The following is a 10081-nucleotide window of genomic DNA, read 5'->3' on the forward strand; positions in this document are numbered from 1 at the left end:
AATGACTAAGCTAAAAATGACTAAAATTTGGTCACATTATAAGATACTGTGAATTAGCTACTACTGGTCACTGACTAAAAATGGTCGTTTATAAGAAAATTTTAGTCGTTGTTTTAGTAACTAATTAGCCATTTCGTATTAGTGTTGTGACTACTTTTAGAGGAAATTAGAACTTCTTTGATAATTCTATGATGTAGTTCATAAGTTTATGATCAGGTATGCATTCACGACTTGTAACTTATATGTTTACTATTGGGACTAGGTCCCCTGGGTCAAATTTTGTTAAGTTTTGTTAAACATTGTAAAGTATTTGCATTTGTAGGAGCGGAGCATGAGTAGCACAGGTCGATAGGAGTCAAAGGGGCTTTAGGAAGGTCAAATCCCCTTTGTTTGTTAGAGTCAAGAGACCCGCCCATGGTTCGCGTACCATGGTATTGTAATGAAGAAGGATATAAAAATAATTCATAGAAGAGTCATCAAAAAGCCAGGTGAAGTAAGAATAGTTCATGATTTGGGTCTGATTTTACCTATTTTGTACTTGGGCAAAGATGATGGCTCTTGCATCTATGTGCACGAAGACCTTGGTAAGTCCGTAGTTGAGTGTGTGGGCCCCTGCAGCTATGTGTGCAGGATTTGGAAGAGATGTAATTGAAGATCTTAAGCATAATAAAGACCTGTTTTGAAGAACTGTTTGTGTATTTATGTATCACTGTTTTATCTTTGAATTTATTGTATTTATGAGCTATTGAATGTAATTAAACAAGAAAAGGAATTAAAGGATTTGCGAAGACATAGATCTATTTGTTTATATGATTCTATGAATGTTTAACGCAGTCGGAGAAGGACATAAGTCTGTTTACTGTCATTTACTATAAGTTCTAGGTTTTAAGGGTTAGGGTTCACGAAGGTTAAGATAAAGCCCTAAGTTTGGAAAAAACACATCACATAGTCCTTTGGATGCGGAAACCTAGTTCTAACATCCCCCAATGCTGCCTCGGGTGAGATTGCAACCTATGCTACATAGGTTATTTTTGAAAAGGTAGGTAGTGTAGGGTTTTATTGGTTAGCGCAGCTAACTCCAAACCTAGGTCCAACACCCTCATTAATAATCAAAAACCCGTGTTTCTCTTGGACATGGAGCTCATCTGAAACTCTTTGGTGCATCTCCTGCAAGGTCTAGATAGGAAGTTCTCCCAGGTTGATGCTTATATTCTTCCATTACTTTGCGCACTCCTAGTCTTCAGTGGTGTCAAATTGGAGAGAGCCCCCTCATAGTGGTACTACTCGAAGCTTGGATGTGATTTCAATGGAGCTAAATTTCAACACGCTCACTTGATCTGTGCTCTCTTGTCCCATGCTTGCCTGGATCACCCTTGTTTGGACTTGCAATTCCTTCAGGCCCTATTGTACTTTGTCCAATACCTGGTGGTACTGGTCCTTGATGTGTCCCCATATGGTTTCAGTGGTGGAGTAGACAACATCACCTATCTCATTAAGTTCCCCCTCCGCGAGGACTAATGGTGTCGTACCTGCAGACTTATCAGACTTCTATTACTTGCAAGGTCCTGTCAAACTTTGCTTCTGTCACTTTTGACCTTGAAGGGGGACTCTAAGTCCTCCGATCTGAGATAGGGGTTTGCACCTCCTTCCTCTTCATCTATGGTTTCAACCTCTACATCAGTGTGCTCTGTCTCAGGTTCTTCGAGGTCAATGGTGACCTATGATGTAGCCTTTTCCTTTTGCGCTTGCTTCTCTTTCATAGAAGAATTTTCCTTCTGCGCTTCCTTCTATTTGGTAGAATCCTTTTGTTCTTCTCTCTCTTTCTTAGAAGCCTTTTGTGCTTCTTTCTCTTTGTCTTTCTTGACTGCTGTGGTCACTGCTGTTTTCCTGATTTCTCCTTCAACGGCCTTACTTGTTCTTGTAGCTTTTCCAAATGGGGTAAGCCAATCACTTGACCAGTTGTTGATGACCCCCATAATATCATCCTCCGTGACCAAAGATGGCAACTTGTGCCATATTCCTATGACATCCTTCTTCGCACATATGGACAGATTGTGAAAATCTACCTTAACATTTGCGAAATTTTTCTACTGCATATATAGGCTGGGTGACAACCGTGGCTGTTGGATGATAACCATATACAACTCTAACTCGAACAATAGCTAGAACATATTTTTTTCAATGATGTAGTCAGGATCCTTCATCGCCCACAGCGAGGAAAATTTCATAGCCTCGCACAACTCTAGATCTTGTTTTGGGAACTGGCTATCCTTAAGCATCCTCTAGGCTACCAATGCGATCAGAAGCAGTAACCATGCATAGTGGAACACCTTTCCATCCTCTTGGGATTCATGGAAATCCTCCAGGAACTACAGAGGTACTTAGCCCAATTGAATTTGACCCCTTGGCTGCAGTGCACAGCTAAAGATACCACTAGTTCCGACATCTTAGCAACACGACACTTCCACATTATTTTTCCTACCAAAATCTGTGCAACAAACTACATAGCTCCATCCAATATGGAGCTAATGGCATAGCCACGTGAATGTTTCAGCAACCCGAAGTTGCTCTTCATCTGATCCACAAGCTTCTTCTCTTGTGACTTTCCCACAAAAGTGTCTGTAGGGTTTGCTCCCTGATAAGGTAACAAGGTGATTTGTGGACAAACATACCATCAATTGGAATGGGCCCTCACAACTAGAGGCACCCATCGTGAACCAACACGAATAATTGAGGCACATAGATAGTATTAATTATATTGTGACTAAAGTGTGGGACGCACAACATATTGACCAATCTTACGCACTCAATTTCGGTTGCCCACTTCATTGGTTCAAGCCTTGTGAAACCTGCCTCCTCGTAGTAGACTGATTTCAAGTATTTATTGGATTCTAACTGCAAAAACTTCTCATGGTTTCCTAGATCCCAGTCCTCCATATTAAAAAATGGTACTCGGGCCAACAAGCTTCCCTCAACATGTACTTCCTCTGGTAGCAATGGTGTGAATACATTATACTTCAGTGAGTCAGGGTCCTTAATGACCTTGGCAGTGGATTTTCTAGGGGGTACATAAGGTAGTAGCTGATTAATTGGCACTGCAACCTCTTCGTCGATATTCAACCCCGAAAGTCAATTTTTCTTCATCCAGGTCAAGGGGTTTCGTCAGTTGGTTGATTTTATCCATCCGACCCTTCTTTCTAATCTCAGTTGGATTTTTGCATGACGATTGCTGAACTGGAGCTTATTGTGGACTCTTTTGCTTCTTCTCTCTTGTCACGGAGGCAATATGTTTTAGCCTCAAAAACTTAGGCGATGTGGTAGGAACTAGTGGTGTTACAGTCATTTTGTCAATTCTCTCCAAAAATAGTATCTTTTGTCACTCACACAAATCTATCTCAAACCCAAGCCCCTACCGTGAAACCTCCTTATCTACCTCTTTCTATTCTAATATAGACATGCAACAATCATCTCAGCTCAAACTTAAGCGCAAAATCTAAAGGCAATCTCTCTAGTGGTAAAGTGTTCGAATGTTGCGTGGGATGCTATATTTATAGCCATTTTTGAATTCAAATCCATTGATTCCCTCCAGATATCCGTCATTGATTCTCTTTTGGTGGAAAATTTCCAAAGATATGCTCCTTAAATTCTTTCCCCTCACTCCCTTTAACAGAAAAATAGCCATCCAATCATCTACAGTGCTTTTAATGGTCACTTTCTAGCCAAGCTCTGTGGGACCCATCATGCTAGTGCAACTCCCATCGGCACCTTCCTTTTAACCATCGTGAAGCCCATTCATTTCGCCAAACTGTCCTTTTGGCAGTGTAGTTTATAGTCCTGCACTTCTTTGCAACTGCTTGAAGTACTAAGACTATCCTACATCCACATAGTTATTGCGCAAGGGTGGGATCACCCCTATATAGCTTCAACCAAATCCCCTTGATTCTTCCTAGAAATAGCTCCCCATTCAGCTTCACGAGATAAATTGCACCCCCATCCGTAATCTCCTTGATGATGTATGGTCCTAGCCAATGCATCTGAAAATTTCCTGGAAACTTAGTAAACTTGCTATCATACATCAACACTAAATCTCCATTTTTAAAGGTGCACTGCTTAATGTGGTGATCATGCCATGCCTTTTCTCGAGCCTTCTGCACTTGCTGATGGAAGCCTATCAAGAAGTGATCTTCTTCTAACTCGCACAAGGCATTCTTCCTTTATATCCCTATCTTCCATCTCTGTGAATGCAACAATCCTCAAATTGGGCACTATGTACTCCATTGGAATCACTGCTTCTTGTCCATAAACCAGCCTAAATTGTCTTTTTCTATTCAACTTCTTACAGGTAGTTCTATATGCCCAAAGAAAAGTTGGTATGCACACATCCCAATTGTTCGTATTCGCATTAAAGATCTTCATCAAAGCATTCTCTAGGATCGTATTGAAGGCTTCAACTGTTCCATTTGCTTGAGGATGGTATGGTGTGCTTTTTTTATGATACATATGGAATTCTTCAAGCAAAGCAACAATCATTTCATTCAGGAAATGTGAACCCTCGTCGCCCATCAAAATCCTAGGACAACCAAACCTACATAGAATGTACTCAAATATAAAATTTATATATGTAGTGGTGTTGTAATCCTTCACGGGTTGTCCTCAGCCCACTTGGTCAAGTATTATGTCACCATAATGATGTAGCATGCTCCTGTCTTCTTTCTTGGTGGCTAAATAGGTCCCACAAAATCTATTGTCCATTTTTCGAATGCCTGTAATGAGACTTGCAGGTTTAGAGGCAATTCATCACTTCTGATGACTTCCTGGTCCTTTGATAGACATCGCATGCCCTACAATACTCCTTGGATTTTTTTGCACATTTTGCCACCACAACCCAACGCGTAGGATCTTCTATGTAGTCTCTCTTCGAGCATAATGTCCTCTAGCAACTCCTCCATGTGCTTCAATGAGGATACTTTGTCTTTCATTATCTAGTACGTGCCTACACAAAACATCATATGAGCCCATTTTATACAAGTGCCCTGCAATTACGAAGAAATTTGTGGCCTTGATGACCAATTCTTTCTTTTGTTGCATCCTATATCCTTTAGGGGCTACGCTTGTAGACAGGATTTGGATGATATCCACAAAATTTTCATCTGCAACGTGCACAACAAAGAGTTGCGCATCAGGAAATCCTTCATCAAGACTTGTAGGTTCTTTTCTAGTCTCAATCCGCAAAAGGTGATCGGGTCCAACATTTAATATTTCTGGCTTCACAATTAATTCGAAGTCATACTCTTGAAATAGTGGTAAGCACCTACAAATTCCCCCCCGCCCACAACATAAGCTTGTTGACTAGGTACTTCAAAGATGAATGGTCTATATACATTTTGAAGTCCACACCCAACAAATAATGTTTGAACTTTTGGAGCACATATACTATTTCCAATCCTTTGCATTCTATGGTTGAATAATTCTTCTTTGCCTTAGACAATTTTCTACTTGCAAATGCAATCGGATGGTTGATAATCCCTGCACCAGGTTGGGTTAAACCTGCTCCTAGCACTATGCAGGATGCATCTACATGTAAATGGAATCCTTTCTTCCAATCGGGGAATAGAAGAATAGGTGTTGTAACCATATTTTCCTTTAAAACATCTAATCTTTTCTAGAAATCATCATCCCAAAAAAATGTCGCATCTTTCTTCAATAATTTCTCCATGGGCATAATGATCTGCACATGTTCTTTTATGAAATTTCTACAGTATTTTGTATGGCCCAATGTTGCACCCAACTATTTTACATTCCTCAGAGGCTCAAAATTGATAATCACTGCAATTTTAGCAAGGTCCACCATCAACCCTTTCTTACAAACTACGTGGCACAAAAGTATTCCATATGGTACACAAAATATACAATTCTTCAAATTTAGGGAGATCTGGTACTTCCTACAAGTATCCATTATTACGCGAAGACTTGAAACATGTTTTTTAACTAATCCAAAGACCATCCAATCATCAAAGTATACCTCCAAAAATTTGCTAACAAATTCCTAAAATACTACAACTACCACCTATTGATAGTGCTCGACCTACCAACATGTGAGGGGATCTCCACGGTAAGAAATCCCAATTAGACCTCAGACTCTTTGGTTTAGGAGTCCCAACAGTGGATCGTACGGTAATACTTTAACTGCACTTTCACACATAGGCAATTAAGATGTCTCTATTGGTAGTAAGGGTGTGACATTTGTAGTAAGCCAAGGAAGGGGCATGAACGGTTCTAACACACGAAGGGTGAGGTGAGTGAGCCCTTTGGAAACTTGTGATAGAACGAGGTTAAGAAGGGAACACGTGATCAAATATGCATCACAACATGGAAGGCAAGTTAGCTAGCAATCCAAAGTGATGGTTAAACCAAAAGCACATTTCAGAAAGATACACACATACATACATAGAAAGCTACACATGCATGCGTAAGAAAACATATACATATATCAATTAGAGTACTCAAGATAGCTGGAATTCAATACAACATATGCATGAAACATGCTGGCTCTTGTTATATTAAGAAGTGTAAGTTCCAGTCATGCAAAACATCCATGTCCATCCACTAGTTCCAACAGCGGAACATTACAGCCACAACTGCCTGCTCCTCCAAAGAGATATACTAGCTCTTCGTAGTGGAGAAGCCAAGGAGCTTTAGAATACTGTCCAAGGTCTCTCTAAGATAGTCTTATCAGAAGATTGACTGACCAAAAGCCTATACATTGAGTTATGAGGGATTATTTATAGCAAAGTGTGGGGTGGCCCTTGACATTCCCTTTTGTGACAGTTCATCTACCCTCATGACTCTTCATCTACTCTATGACTGTTACATCCAACTATCGCCACTTGAACTTACACTTGACAAGACATTACATTACAATGAAAATGTACCCATGTGAGACAAAATGGCTTGAGCAAGCCATGCAAGACATCACTATGACTCAGACAACTGTTGGAAGGCCAACTCTTTGACATCCTCACGATGGTCTATAGTAGCGAACTGATGCCAAGATCGGTAGTCTGCGATGGTGTCTGTGTAATTTAAGGTGACATCTTTCTGGAACCTAACTCTTGCCTTCATAGCATCTGGGTACACTGATCGACCTCCTCTGTCCAACTCGACTGATAGCATGTGCATCTTTTTCTTGAGTGTGGACGGGCCAACAACATACTTGTGCATGGTGTCTACACTGATGGACAAGTCTGGGTTCATGGCTATGCGCATCGACTCATCAAAGTAGGAGTCAAGCTCTATTCAGACCTGTGCCTTGGTATTCACCAGGGTGAGTGTCCCAATAGATGGGATTGCATGTGGGTGCACAACAACATCCGTACTCTTCAATACATGTGCATGGGAAGCCTGTGGACTAGTGATGAGCTGTGGGAGCTCTTCATAGTTCTAGATCTAACTCCAGATGTGTGCCTTCAGTACACCCACTTTGGGCTTCATCATCTTAGGAAAGTGAAGTGGGGGTCCCTTGTATCTCATCGTCCATGTTTTCATGTAATCAACAACGACATGCACGTTTGGAAAGATGAATGCTCTTCTAGCACATCGATGCTGCCATTTGTTGAGATGGACGACTGCCTTATGCATGGTAGCAAGCTTGGAATACAATGCCCACATGACTGTGTCAAGGGACAATACCTCATCCACTATTGCCTTCTTCAATTCTACTTGGGCGGATGCTGTAACAAATTCTCCTCCCTGCTTGGCCATCTGTAGCTCCTTAGCCATTTGCTCGTTCTCAGCTATCAAGAAGCGAAAACTTGAGCTAGTGGCTTCGGCATATTCTCTTGTAGCATTAGCCAATGCTGCTAGATGTTTTCACATGTCAAACATGATCACTTGTTCCTCATGCTACGCAGAAGATGTATGATCCTCCGAAGTTGACAATTTGCGAGATTTCACAACTCTATGTTGAGACTCATAGAATGAGATGTTGTGAATCTCTCCTTATGGTTGATCTCCAAGGATCTCTGTGTCTCCTTGGTCACTTGGTACTTGCTCCTCTTCTGGATGTGGTGAAGCTGGTGGGTTGACCTCTTGGGGATGAGGCATGAGGTCAATGTATTTCTATAACTCCTATTGCTCCATATCCGTATCCATCTATTCAAGTGTTTGATCTATCTCCCAAGCGAAGTCCTGCTACTACGATGGCTCTCCCTATCTACCTGATGCTAGCTGTTCTGATGAGTCTACTACCTGTATGAGCACAGTTTCATCTGTCTGTACAAGTTTCACCCCCTACTATACCTATTCCTATTGTTCTTCCTTCTCCTGTTTGCGCAAATTTTGTTCCTTCCAAAGTTGCTCCTTCAACTCATGCAACTCGTTCTCTATTTTATCCATTCTCCATTTCTCTCTTTTCCTTTGCACATTTCTCTTGTCGCGTTGTTGCCTCTTTGCCTATATGGCCAAAGTTTCTTTCTGCACAAGTGGGTCTCCTCAGAATTTTCATCTTTGCTCTTCCTCCATGTGATTGACAATCTTCCTCTTGCCCTTGTCACGCACTGGTATGTTTAGCTATGTTATTGTTGCTACTTCTCATGCTCTCGAGGATGCTATTTCACGCTGCTTCGCTATCCATTCCACAGCAAGGCTGACTTGTTCATTGAGTCTAGAGGAGTTGTAGCAATATCTCCATGGGTCTTCCTCTACCCAAAATGTCTTGTAGATCCAATAGAACTATACTCTCTTACAGTGATCTTTCACAACACAATGTGGGTCATACAAATTGTAACTTCGGAGGTTGAATGGTTACTTCTTCATCTTCTCTGCTTCGACATCTGCATGCTTGAAACATTGTATCTCATATAACTCAATCCGCATTGGAAGAGCGGTTAAAGGTGCCTTATTATTCTGATGTACTCTAGCTATCAATCCTACGGAGATGTGGTATGATACTTCCTGCATGATGAGTTTTCCGAAGGTAAACTTCAATAGAACATGCGGAGGCTTCTCCGCTATACATTTGTATGAAGGTGTCAAACGGTGATGCATATGAATCAGCTGTGTCAATCGATGTCTCCATTTTTGCCTTCGACATGCAAGGTGGATCCTGTTCAAATATTGTGTTGTAAACTGGGGTAACAAAATGATCGGACAGCTATGTGATAACTCCTCTAAAGCTACATTCAGACAACATCTTACAATGAGTGTTCACAACAGTCTCCGTCAGTGTCCATGCCCACTTCAAGCTCGGGAACTCCTGACGGGCACAAATTGCATCCAAGATGTAAGAGGACATGTATATTTCTCCTTGCAAGCCTTTGGGCAGCTGTCGAGCCCTTATTACTTATTCCTTCAGCTAGTGTGCCAACATGTCAAACTAGTTGCATGCTTTGCCTTCTCTGGCAAGTTGGTCCAACACGATCACCCAACTCTATGGGAAGGTTTCCGTGCTTTCTTGGCCATACAATCGACATGAAAATATGACCACGTATTGATACACCTTCCGCACTATCTTCTTCTTGTAGACATGGTTGGGTGTCAATTTGAATTTAGCCGGCTCCTTCACCTAGTTCTTCAAAATGTCTTTGTAATTGGCATTATTGTTGGGTATGCTGAAAGGTTTCTCCATGATGGTCATGGGCTTCGACATCTGATACATCTCATCATAATCTTGTGCCCTGAAGGTAGCAATCTTCATCCCGCTGACACTGCTCAATGTCATCATCTCAGGATAAGTGTGTGAGATGATCCAATGTATCATGTCTACGCATGGGAGCACGGGATACTTGCATGCAATCCAGTACAAGCCGGACTTGTGGATGTTCACATAGACTTGGTGGTCTTTGAGGTCTTCCCCAAATGTGCCTGCAAATTCATCATTGACCTCTTTCCATTTAATATTGATGTCCTTGTCTACAATCAGCTTGGTGTCTTCATAGATAGGTGGACTTGTAGACACTCATTGGATTGCTGCTCCAGTTGCACTTCCGTTAGTGTCCTTTGATCCTGCTCTCTTAGGGGCCATTGATCCTAAATTGCTAAGAGGCGAACAAACACCTAGTAGATATGGAGACAAAGTGATATG

The sequence above is a fragment of the Pinus tabuliformis genome, chromosome 5_1 (assembly GCF_031772625.1).
Source record: "Pinus tabuliformis cultivar Carrire ecotype Pingquan chromosome 5_1, CPIR1, whole genome shotgun sequence".
Classification (NCBI taxonomy): domain Eukaryota; kingdom Viridiplantae; phylum Streptophyta; class Pinopsida; order Pinales; family Pinaceae; genus Pinus; species Pinus tabuliformis.